Source organism: Trichechus manatus, unplaced genomic scaffold (genome assembly GCF_000243295.1).
Source record: "Trichechus manatus latirostris isolate Lorelei unplaced genomic scaffold, TriManLat1.0 scaffold00028, whole genome shotgun sequence".
In the NCBI taxonomy this organism is placed as follows: domain Eukaryota; kingdom Metazoa; phylum Chordata; class Mammalia; order Sirenia; family Trichechidae; genus Trichechus; species Trichechus manatus.
This window is the reverse complement of record NW_004443964.1, coordinates 602608-616551: the sequence shown is the minus strand read 5'-3', so window position 1 is coordinate 616551 and position 13944 is coordinate 602608.

Sequence of the window (13944 nt, the reverse complement as noted above, 5' to 3'; positions counted from 1 at the left end):
ATATCTGGCAAACCTGTCCTTCAAGAATAAAAGAGAAATTAAGACTTTTCCAGATAAACAAAAACTGAGAAAATTCATTACCAGTGGGCCTGCTCTACAAGAAATGCTAAAGGGAGTCCTTCTGGATAAAATAAAAGGATGCTAAAAAGCAGTTCAAAGTTGCACAAGGAGGAAAAAAAAGACCTTTGGTAAAGGTAATTTCATGGGAAAATAGGCCAATTTTATGGTGTTTTTTTGTTTATAATTCTAGTTGTGCCCTACATGATTTAAAATGACAAATGTATAAAATAGAATTATAAATTTATCTTAATTGGGCTAGTAATGCATAAATATGTACTTTGTGACAATAATATGGGGGGGGGGGTCAATAGTGAACACAGCATGACCAAACTAAATGATGTCGCTGAGAAGCATTCAAGAGAAAAGAATGCCTGCACTAAATAATCTGACATACATGAGGGCAACAACTCCAACAAAGACCTAAGCAAGTGTACAACCCCATCTGGATGGGTGTAGGCATACAGGTATACGGGCAGGTACAAGTGTACATGTGACAACAGACAGAAGTACTACTATATGTATGTGTAAATACAAATATGTGTGTGGAGGCACATTCATTTAAGATCCAACTATGGATACTCCTCAGACATAATTAAACACCTTCTGAAATCGGCTTTCTAGGTTTTAAAGCTTAATGTAGTCCACAGAGTTCATGTTCTACAGCCTAGTGAAGTGAGTAGCATCTTGGGTCTTAAAAGCTTGTGAGCAGCCATCTAAGATAAAACTATTGGTCTCTACTTGACAGGAGCAAAAGAACAAGAAGGTAACCAAAATCTCAGAGTAGAAACAAGTTTACAAGGCTGACATGAGCCATGACCTCATCTACCTGAGACCAGGAGAACTAGATGGTGCCTGGCTACCACCACTGACTGTTCTGACCGGGGTCACAATAGATGGTCATGGATAGAATGGGAGAAAAATGTAGAACAAAATTCATTCTTTAAAAAAGTCTGGACTAACTGGATCAGTTGGGGCCAGAAGACTCCCTCAGACTATCACCCTGAGACACTCTTTAAACCGTAAACTGAAACTATACCCTGAGATCACCTTTTAGCAAAACAGCAGAGTGGCACACAAAGGATATTACCTGTAAGAACGGTGCTGTACTAAAAACCATCTGTATGAAACAAGAAGGTCAACATTTACTCTAAAACAAAGATGAGAAAATAAGGGGGCAATGGAAATAAAACAACCAGGAAACAGAATGTTAACACATTGTGAAAAATATAACTCACTGAACAATTTGTGTGGAAACTGTCAAACAGGAACCTAACTTGCTGTGTAAACCTTCACCAAAAACATGATAAAATACTTCTAAAAATAAAGGGGGGAGGGGGAACAGCTAGCCAAGAAAGCCAAAGTGACTATATCAATAGTAGACAAATTCAAGGTAGATAAATCAGACTTTAAGCAAAATCTGTTGCAAGACACAAAGGGTATCATATAATGATAAAAGGGTCAACTCATCAGGAAGATACAACAGTTATATATGTACCTAATACTAGAGCCCAAAAATAGATGAAGCAAATACAAAACTGAAGGGATAAATATACTACTTTCCCTAATGAACAGAATATCTAGAAAGAAGATAAATTAGGAAATAGAAGATTTGAACAACACTATAAACCAACTAGACCTAACAGACATACATAGAACCTCAAAACCCATTGCTGTGGAGTCGATTCCGACTGATAGTGACTCTATAGGACAGAGTAGAACCGCCCCACAGTGTTTCCAAGGCTGGAAATCTTTTACAGAAGCAGACTGCCACATCCTTCTCCTGTGGAGCAGCTGGTGGGTTTGAACCGCCAACCTTTCAGTTAGCAGCTGAGCGCTGAACCTCTGTGCCACCAGGGCTTCTTATATATAGAACACTCCACCCAAGAACAGCACAATATACATTTTCCAGTGTACGTGGATCATTCTTCATACTTTAAAAAGACTGAAGTCACTCAAAGTCTTCTCTGACCACAGTGAAATGAAATTAGAAATTAATAACAGAAAGAAAACTGGAAAATACACAAATGTGTGGAAATCAAACAACACACTGTTAAACAATGAGTCAAGGAGACAAATCTGAAAATAGAGTTGAATGAAAATGACAGCACAACATACCAAAACTTATGGGGTACAGCAAAGAAGGTGCTCAGACAGAAATTTACAGTGGTAAATGACTACATTGAAAAAAAAAAATCTCAAATAACCTAACGTTACAATTTGTGGAAACTGAAAAGAGCAAACTGAGTCAAAAGCTACCGGAATGAAGGAAATAACAAATATCAGAACAGAAATAGAGAAAAACAACAGAGAGAATCAACAAAACCAGAAGTTGACTCTTTGAAAAGACCAATAATATCAGCAAACCTTTAGCTAGATGGACAAAAAAAGAGTGGCTACCAGGGATGTGTGGGAGGGAGAAGTGGGGACTTACTGCTAAAGGGGTACTGAGTTTTTGTTACGGATGGTGAAAAAAATTGGAAACAGATAGTGGTGAGATTAGCACAACCGGCTGAATGTAATGAATGTCACTTGTACGTATAAAAATGGTTGACATGGCATTTTGTTACGTAAATTTCACAAAATTTTTTTTTAATGCTAAATGTTCTTAAGGTAAAAAGTAAACAACAGACAGAAACATGAGACTCAAGGAATGAAGGAGAAGAGCAACAGAAATGTTAAAATACCTGGGTATATATAATAGACTACATTTTCCTCTTAAGTTTTTAAAATACATATAACTTCTCAAAACAAATATTATAACATTGTCCTTTTGGGTTTTCAATGTATGTAGATATATATTGACAAAATTACAATATAAAGGAGGAAGGTAAAGGTTTGTACGGTTTCTACATTTCACTTGAAGTGGTAAAATATTAACTTTTAAATAAACTATGAAAAGTTAGCTATGTATATTGTAATCTCTAGTGCAATCACTAATACTAAACAAAAATAAAATCAGTAGGTAAAACTAAAACAATGCTAAATTTTTTTCAAATAATTCAAAAGGCAGGGAAGAAGACAGAGGAAACAAGCAAAAAACAATAAAATGGTAGAATAATATAATTACATTAAATATAAATGGTCTAAACATACCAATTAAAAGACATTCTCAGGAGGTGGAGCCAACATGGTGCTATAGACAAAAGCACAATGCCGTCCCTCTGCAGCAAAGACCCAAAAAACTAAAACAGATACAAACATCGATCCTGGAACCCTAAGTACCAAATGAAGGAATAAAGAACTTGATCAAGCACCTAATGGAATAAGAAACTGACAGGGAACAGAGAATGAGGAGAGCTACGGAGTGGAGTTCCCATACCAGCTAACGTGGCTGGATTCACCATCTTGCAACAGCCACCAAAGAACTCAGATGGAGTACAGGAAAGCAACTTAATGGAGCTCCCAACAGGAGATAGAGTACCCAGTAACCAGGGATACACACTCCCCACCCCGCCAACCTTCTTCCCTCTACATGGCCTCTGCTGCTTGCCAACAGGCCGTGGTTGCTCGGCCAGAGGGACACTAGCTCACTGCCGCTGGGGTCTGCCCTGCCTCCACCTGCCTGCTCTTTCAGTGCCATTTTTTTTTGTTTTGTTTTGTTTTGGGGGGGTGTTGTATTTTTGGGTTTTGATAGTTTTTTTGGCTTTTTTTTTGGTAGCCTCTCTCTCTCTCTACCTTTCCTCCTTTCCTTTTTCCTACCCAGCTAGCCCTGTGTGCCAACCCCTGCTCTTCTTGACAGGCTGTGATTTTTTGGTTTGTTTGCTTTTTTTCTTCTTCTTTTTCCCTGTTTCTCCTCTCTCTCCTTTCCTTCCTCCCGCCCACCCAGCCCTGTGTGCTGCCGTTGCCCCTTCTGGAGGGTCCATGCCGCACAGCTTGGTTGAAGAGTCACTGCGCGCGGCCTCCCCGGGTCTGTGCTGCCATCACCAACCGGCTCCCTCAGTGCCATCTGATTATTTGTTTTTTGGGGTTTTTGTTTTTTTGTTACTGTTTATTCTCTCTTTCCTTTTTCCCGTCCACCGAACCCCGTGCGCCGCCCTTAACTTCTTGGTGGGCTGTGCTGTACTGCTCGGCTGGAGAGCCTCTGGCACACGGCCTCCCCAGGTCTGCACCGCCCCCACAGGCCAGCTCCCTGAATGCCATATATTTTATTTTTCTTTATCTCTCCCCTTCTCCCTCCCACCTAGGCCTTGCACTGCCTCTGACCCTTCCTGACAGGCCGTGCCATGCCACCTGGCAAGAGAGACGTCACCTTGACGCCACCACAATTCCACCCTGCCCCCAACAGCCGGCACCCCCACAACATATTTTTTGATTTTTCATTTCTTCTCTCTCTTTCCCTTCTTTGCTTTCCTTTTTCCCACACACCTAGTCCCATGCGCCACTCATGCTGCTGCTCAACAGGCTGAGACACACCACTAGACTGGAGAGCCACCAGCACACAGCCTCACTATGTCTGCCCCACCCCCACCCACCAATCCTACTGCACCATCATTTTATTTACTTCTTTTTACTTCATTTTTTGCCTTTAAAAATTTCTTTTGCCTTTCTCCTTTCTCCCAGCCGCTTAGCTGTGCACATCACATCCTCTCCTTTCCTTCCTGCCTGTCTGCACCATGTGCCAAGTGCCACACCCCTGAGTGGTACTGATGTGGTCCCCTGGACCCTACACTGCACTTTAAAGATCATATAAGAAAAATAGGGTCAATTCTAGAGGCCCTAATACACGGCATTAACAGGAGCCAAACCATAACTAACAATACACAAACACCAGAAGATAAGTTAGATAACTGGGATCTTCTAAAAATTAAACACTTATGCTCATCAAAAGACTTCACCAAAAGAGTAAAAAGAGAACCTACAGACTGGGAAAAAAATCTTTGGCTATGACAAATCCAACACAGGTCTAATCTCTAAAATCTACAGGAAAATCCAACACTTCTACAACAAAAAGACAAATAATCCAATTAAAAAATGGGTAAAGGATATGAACAGACACTTCACTAAACAAGACATTCAAGTGGCTAACAGATACATGAGGAAATGCTCGCAATCACTAGCCATTGTAGAAATGCAAATCAAAACCACAATGAGGTACCATCTCACCCCAACATTACTGGCACAAATCAAAAAAATAAATAAATAACAAATGTTGGAGAGCCTGCAGGGAGATTGGAACTCTTATGCACTGCTGGTGGGAATGCAAACTGGTACAACCATTCTGGAAAACGATATGGTGCTCCCTTAAAAAGCTAGAAATAGAAATACCATAGGATCCAGCAATCCCATTCCTAGGAATATATCCTAGAGAAATAAGAGCCGTTACACGAATAGACATATGCACACCCACGTTCACTGCAGCATTGTTCACAATAGCAAAAAGAGGGAAACAACCTAGGTGCCCATCAACAGACAAATGGATAAACAAACAATGGTACATACACACAATGGAGTACTACACAACAATAACAATGATGAATCTGTGAAGCATCTCACAACATAGATGAATCTGGAGGGCATTATGCTGAGTGAAATAAGTCGATCACAAAACGACAAATATTGTATGAGACCACTACTATAAAAACTCATGAAAAGGTTTACACACAAAAAGAAACAATCTTTGATGGTTACGAGGGAGGGGAGGGGTGGGAGAAAAACACTAAATAGACAATAGATAAGTGGTAACTTGCGTGAAGGGTAAGACAGTACATAATACTGGAGAAGCCAGCACAACTTGTCCAAGGCAAGGTCATGGAAATTCCACAGACACATCCAAACTCCCTGAGGGACCAAATTACTGGGCTGAGGGCTGTGGGAATCATGGTCTCGGGGAACATCTAGCTCAACTGGCATAATATAGTTTATAAAGAAAATGTTCTACATTCTACTTTGGTGAGTAGCATCTGGGGTCTTAGAAGCTTGTGAGCAACCATCTAAGATACTCCACTGGTCTCACCCTGTCTGGAGCAAGGGAGAATGAAGAAAACCAAAGACACAAGGGAAAGAGTAGTCCAAAGGATTCATGGACCACAACTACCACAGCTTCCACCAGACTGAGTCCAGCACAACTAGATGGTGCCCGGCTACCACCACCAACTGCCCTGACAGGGATCACAATAAAGGGTCCTGGACAGAGCTGGAGAAAAATGTAGAACAAAATTCTAACTCAGAAAAAAAAAAAAAAAAAAAGACTAGACTTACTAGTCTGACAGAGCCTGGAGAAACCCTGGGAGTATGGCTCAGTAATGAAGTCACTCCTGAGGCTCACCCTTCAGCCAAAGATTAGACAGGTGCATAAAACAAAACAAGACTGAACGGGCACACCAGCCCAGGGGCAAGGATGAGAAGGCAGGAGGGGACAGGAAAGCTGGTAATGGGGAACCCAAGGTTGAAAAGGAGAGAGTGTTGACATGTGGGGTGGGCAGCCAATGTTCTCTTAATTGTTTAATGAGAAACTAGTTTGTAAATCTTCATCTAAAATACAATTAAAAATGATATTAAAAAGATACTGTCAGACTGGATAAAAACAATAAGACCTAATTATATGACATCTACAGGATACTTTAAATATAATGATATACATAGGTTAAAAGTAACAGGATGGAAAAAGATCTACCATGCAACACTAATCAAAAGAAGTTGAAGTGACTATATTAACATCAAAGTAGACTGCAGAATCAGGACAATTACTGGGAATAAAGAGGGACACTACATAATGACAGAGCCGTCTTCCCAAGAACACATAACAGTCCTAAATGTTCAAGCATCTAACAACAGATCCTCAGAACCAACAAAATCTGACAGAACTAAAAGGAGAAACAGACAAATCCACATTTCACCTGGCTACTTCAAAATTCCTCTCAGTAACTGATAAATAGAATGTCAGTCAACAAGGATATAAAAGCAGTATGCAACATACAGCATCAACTCACTTGACCTAATTATCAGTAATAGAGCACTCGCCTAAAAGCAGAATACACATTCTTTTCAAGTGCACATGGAACATTCACCAATGCAGACCAAATCCTGGTTCATAAAACAAACATTACAAGTTTTAAAGAATTAAAGTCATACATAATACGTTCTTAGTAAGGAAATTAAAATTAGAAATCAGTAACAAAGTTTTTAAATCATCAAATATGTGGAAATTAGACAACATGTTTCAAAATAATCTCATAATTCAAAGAGGAAGTCACAAAGGGAATTAGAAAATATTTTTTTAACAAACGAAAATATATCAAATTAGGGGGATGCAGCTTAAGTAGTGTTTACAGGGAATTTTACAGCACTAAATGCTTATGTTGTGGCGCAGTGGTCTACAGCTCAGCTGTTAACCAAAAGGTCAGCGGTCTGAATCCAGCCGCTCCTTGGAAACCCTACAGGGCAGTTCTACTCTGTCCTACAGGGTTGCTATGAGTTATAATCAACTCGACGGCAATGAGTTTCTTTTTTTTAATGCTTATATTAAAAAGGAAAGTTTTAAAATCAACCATCTAAATTTACACCTTAAACTGGAAAATAAAACTAAGCCCAAAACAAACAAATTAGAAAAAAAATCAAATGAAACTGGAAAAAAGTAGAAAATCAATTAATCTAAAAGCTGATTCTTTGGAAAGATCAATACAATAGCAAATCTCTAGCCAGACTGAACAAGAAAAAAAACACAAACTGCTAGTATCAGAAAAAAAGAGAAGGGACATTACTACAGACCCCATACCCATTAAAAGGATAACTCTGGACTCATAAATTCAACAATTTAGATGAAATGGGCTAATCCCTTGAAATACACAAACTACCAAAATCTGCTGAAGACGAGACAGATAACCTGAATAGGCTTATTTATTGAAGAAATTCAATTCAAACGTTCCAACAAAGGAGACAAGACTGAGTTCTACCAAGCACAGATGGAAGAAAAAAAATCTGGTCCAGAATTGAGAAGACGGAACTGATGAGAACGTGGAGCATCTAGAACGCTGACATATTACTAGTAGAAACACAAACTGGCAAAGACGTTTATACAAAGTAAAACCCTATGACTCAACAGTTCCACTCTTGGGAATTTATTCAAAAGATATGAAAACTTATGTTCACACAAAAACCTGTATGCGAAGCATTTTTTATAATCACTAAAATGTGGAAACATCTCCAATGTCCTTCAGTAGTTGAATAAACAACTGGTACAATGGAATATTACTCGGCAATAAAATTTAATTAACTATTGATACATGCAGTAGTACAGATGAATCTGAAAGGCATTATGTTATGTGAAAGAAGCCAGATTCAAAAGGCTGTAGATACTGTGACTCCATTTATGACCTTCTGGAAAAGACAAAGCCATGAGAATGCGCCCGAGGTGGGTCAGAGCTGGTGGTGTGGGCAGGGTTGCACTACCAAGGGGGAGCACTAGGGAAGTTTGTGGTGTGATACAGCATCGAAACACAAAACTCCACACACTCCCAGAAAGGGATCTTCTGTATGTAAATTTCTAAATGAACAGAAATTATCCTTTTGATCAAGAGTTGGTGAATGGGACTCTGGATTTCTAGGTGTACATGCTGGTGGTCGTGTCCGCCCTAAGCATCTTAACCCTGAGTGTGGGGCTGGTGGTCAGACAACTGGGAAGGTTCTGGAAGATGACAAAACACAGGAAAAAGTACTACCTCCAAGCCATGCAACCAGTGCTGGCTGCCTAGCTGTCCCTCTGCCATTGAAGGAGATGCTATGGTTGGAAAAAAAAAGTTTTTACCATATGATGAACCTTAAAAACATCAAGCTACATGAGAGCAGGCAGACACAAAAGGTCAGTTATTGATGATTCCACTGCTGTGAAGTATCTGGAACAGGCAAATCCTTAGGGACAGAAAGTGGATCAGTGGTGACCAGAGGGAGGTGGGAGGGCAAGTGGGGAGTGACTGCTGGTATGTACGGAGTTTCCATTTGGGGTGATGGAGAAGTTCTGGGAACAGATGTGGTGATGGTCACGCAACATTGTGAATGTGCTTAATGCCACTGAACTGTACATTTAAAAATGCTTAAAGTGGTAAGTTTTATGTGTATTTTACCACAAAAAAACAAAAGCAAAAAAACAGTTTTCACTTGGAAAGGAATGGGGAAAAGCGAGATATGCATGAGCTTGATGTTTTTGTTGTTGAGAATATACACAGAACATACTGAAAATTCCCACACGTACAATTCAGTGACATTGATTACATTCTTTGAGCTGTGTACCCATTCTCACCCTCCTTTTCCAAGTTGTTCCTCCTCCATGAACAGAAACTCACTGCTCTCTAAGTTTCCTCTCTAATCTTTCAAGTTGCTGTTGCCAATCTGACCCCGTACAGACAGATCTTAAAAGTGCACAATGCTCAAGGCAGACATTCTTACTAATTAAGCTAAACTATTGTTTGGTTTTAAGAAGGCTTCAGGGGATATTTTTGGTTTAATGTTTAAGGTTTAAAGATTATCTCAAGGCAATAGTTTCAGGGGTTCATCCATGCTCCAGAAAGTTGGTATTCCATGAGAATTTGAAATTCTGTTCTGCACTTTCCCTTTTCATCAGGATTCCTCTATAGAATCTTTGCTCAAAATGTTCACTAATGGTAGCTGGGCACCATCCAGTTCTTCTGGTTTCATGGCACAGGGGGCGGCTTTTCAGAGAGGCAATTAGCCACACATTCCATTTTCTCCTTCTATTCCTGACCTTCCTTCTTCCTCTCTTGCTCTGGGTAAATAGAGACGAATTCTTCTTTGGATGGCCATTTGCAAGCTTTTAAGACTCCAGGCAGTACGCAATGAACTAGGAGGTAGAAGAGAAGCACTACACATGTATTAGGCCCGTTAACTGGGATGTCCCATGAATCCATGACCCTAAACCTCCAAACCAAGGAACGAAACGTTGTATTTAAGCAGCCTCAGCAGCTTTTTTCTTGTTGTTGTAAATATAGCTATCACAACTTTTGCCAATTCACCTTTATCAAGTGTACAGCTTCTTGACGGCAATTATAAATTAATCAGCTGTGCAACTCTACCCTTAATGTGATTTTTCCATCACTGTAAACTGAAACTCAGTGCCCAATAAGTCAGCTTCCTTTATAAAGGAAAGTGGTCTTAACCTTTGTGCATTCAAGAATCCTTTGGACAATCTGGTTAAGAGATAGAAAGAAGATGCACCTACTCATCCACCACTACCACATAATGTGCATAGTTTGCAAGGCATTTATAGATACACTATACACCCTTAGGCCCAGGTAGAACTTCCTGCTTCCATCTCTTTAAGCAGATAGGCCTGTTGGAACACTAACTCATCAGCTGAGTAACAGTTCCTCTATGGCAAAACTAACTTACAGTGTTAGAAACCAAAGCACTGATTGCCTGGAGTAGGGAAAGGGTATTTTGACTAGACCGAGCACAGGAAACTTTCTGGGGTGATGAAAATGTTCTGTATCTTCCTTGGGATAGTAGTGACACAGGTGTATACGTTCATCAAAACACTCCAAAATCTACACTTAAAATACCTGTATTTCATTGTATACACATTATATCTTCATAAAATGAGGGTTTTTTAAAAAAAATTTAAACATGCAGTTATGAGTACAGTCACAGGGTATCAGTATCAATCACCAACACATTTTAAAAAATTCCAATCAAATTTTGATTTTAGCTATTATTCCAAATATTTTAAAGTTCATCTGGAAGAATAAATGCTTAAGAACAGGCAAGATCATTAAAATATATAGAAAACTTCAACAACAACAAAAAATGGGCAAAGGACATGAACAGACACTTCACCAAACAGGACATTCAGGCGGCCAACAAATACATGAAAAGATGCTTGTGATCTTTGGCCCTTAGGGATGCAAATCAAAACTATAATGAGATACGATCTCACCCCTGCAAAAATGGCATTGATCAAAAAAAAAAATGCTGGTGAGGTTGTGGGGAGACTGGAACTCTTACACATTGCCAGTAGGATTGTAAAATGGTACAACCACTATGGAAAATGGTATGGCGCTTCCTCAAAAAGCTAGAAACAGAAATACCTTACAATCCAGCAATCCCACTCCTAGGTATATATTCTACAAATATAAGAGCAGTGACACAAATACACATATACATACCTATGTTCATTGCAGCATTATTCACAACAGCAAAAAGATGGAAACAACCTAAGTGCCCATCAGTGGATAAATGGATAAACAAATTATGGTACATACATACAACTGAATACTACGCAACTATAAAGAATGAGGAGTCCACGAAATATAACATGGATGAATCTGGAGGACATTATGCTGACTGAAAGAAGTTAATCACAAAAGAAAAATATATGGTCCTACTATTTTAAAAAGTCCGGAACAGATATATACACAGAAAGCAACATTCTTTGATGGTTACCAGGAATGAGAGGGAGAGGGAGGGAGGATCACTTTCTAGATAGTAGACACCTGTTATCTTTGGTTATGGGACAGGCAATCCCAAATATGGGTGAAGTCAGCACAACCTGACCAAGGTAAATAAAGACACTAAGAAGTACACAAGAAAAAGGGACAATTTTGGTAAATTATATAAATTTGTAACAACAGTAACCACCACCAAAAAATATGTGTGGTTATGTAGAAAGATATGTATGAACATATGCATACATCTCAACGCGTCTGTCAGTTTGTCGTACTGTGGGGGATTGTGTGTTGCTGTGATGCTGGAAGCTATGCCACCGCTATTCAAATACCAGCAAGGGCACCCATGGCAGACAGGTTTCAGCTGAACTTCCAGACTAAGAAAGACTAGGAAAAAGGACCCGGCGGTCTACTTCTGAAAAGAATGTCACTGAAAACCTTATGAATAGCAGTGGAACACTGATACAGTGTTGGAAGATGAGCCCCTCAGGTTGGAAGGCACTCAAAACACAACTGGGGAAGAGCTGCCTCCTCAAAGTAGAGTCAACCTTAATGACATGGATGGAGTCAAGCTTCTGGGACCTTCATTTGCTGATGTGGCACGACTTAAAATAAGAACAGCTGCAAATATCCATTAATAATCAGAACATGAGATGTACAAAGTATGAATCTAGGAAGATTGGAAATTGTCAAAAATGAAATGGAATGCATAAACATTGATATCCTAGGCGTTAGTGAGCTGAAATGGACTAGTATTGGCCATTTTGAGTCAAACAATCATATGGTCTACTATGCCAGGAATGACAACTTGAAGAGGAATGGCGTTGCATTCAACAAAAAAAAACATTTCAAGATCTATCCTGAAATACAACACTGTCAGTAATAGAATAGTATCTATACGCCTACAAGAAAGACCAGATAATATGACTATTATTCAATTATGCACCAACCACTAAGGCCAAAGATGAAGAAATTGAAGATTTTTAGCAACTTCTGCAGTCTGTAATTCATCAAACATGCAATCAAGATGCATTGATAACTACTGATGATTGGAATCTGAAAGTTGGAAATGAAGGAGGAGTAGTTGGAAAATATGGCCTTGGTGATAAAAACAATGCCAAAGATCGCAAGATTTTGCAAGACCAACGACTTCTTCATTGCAAGTATCTTTTCTCAACAACACAAACAGCGACTACACACATGGACCTCCCAGACGGAATACACAGCAATCAAACTGACTACATCTGTGGGAAGAGACGAGGGAAATGCTCAATATTATCAGGCAGAACAAGGCCAGGGGCCGACTGTGGAACAGACCATCAATTGCTCATATGCAAGTCCAAGTTGAAACTGAATTAGAACAAGTCCACAAGAGCCAAAGTACGACCTTCAGTATATCCCACTTTAATTTAGAGACCATCTCAAGAACAGATTTGACACGCTGAACACTAATGACCAAAGACCAGAGAGGAATGACATCAAGGACATCATACATGAAGAAAGCAAGAGGTCATTAAAAAGACAGGAAAGAGAGAAAAGATCAAAATGGATGTCAAAAGAGACTATAAAAGTTGCTCTTGAACATAAAGTAGGTAAAGCAAAAGGAAGAAATGAAGAAGTAAAAGAGCTGAACAGAGGATTTCAAAGGGCAGTTCGAAAAGACAAAGTATTATGACGTGCAAAGAGCTGGAGATGGAAAACCAAAAGGGAAGAACACGCTCGGCATTTCTCCAGCTAAAAGAACTGAAGAAAAAATTCAAGCCTTGAGTTGCAACACTGAAGGATTCTACAGGGAAAATATTAAATGATGCAGGAAGCATCAAAAGAAGATGGAAGGAATACACAGAGCCATTATACCAAAAAGAATTGGTCGATGTTCAACCATTTCAGGAGGTAGCATATGATCAAGAACTGATGGTACTGAAGGAAGAAGTCCAAGCTGCACTGAAGGCATAGGCAAAAAACAAGGCTCCAGGAATTGATGGAAGACCAACTGAGATGTTTCAACAAACGGATGCAGCACTGGAGTACTCACTCATCTATGCCAAGAAATTTGGAAGACAGCTACCTGGCCAACTGACTGGAAGAGATCCATATTTATGCCTATTCCCAAGAAAAGCAATCCAACTGAATGCGGAAATTATCAAACAAAATCATTAATATCACACACAAGTAAAATTTTGCTGAAGATCATTCAAAAGCAGCTGCAGCAGTATATCGACAGGAAACTGCCAGAAATTCAAGCCAGATTCAGAAGAGGACATGGAACGTGGGATATCATTGCTGATATCAGATGGGTCCTGACTGAAAGCAGAGAATACCAGAAAGATGTTTACCTGTGTTTTATTGACTATGCAAAGGCATTCGACTGTGTGGATCATAACAAATTATGGACATTCTGAAGAATGAGAATTCCAGAACACCTAATTGTGCTCATGAGGAACCGGTACATAGATCAAGATGCAGTCATTCGAACAGAACAAGGGGATAT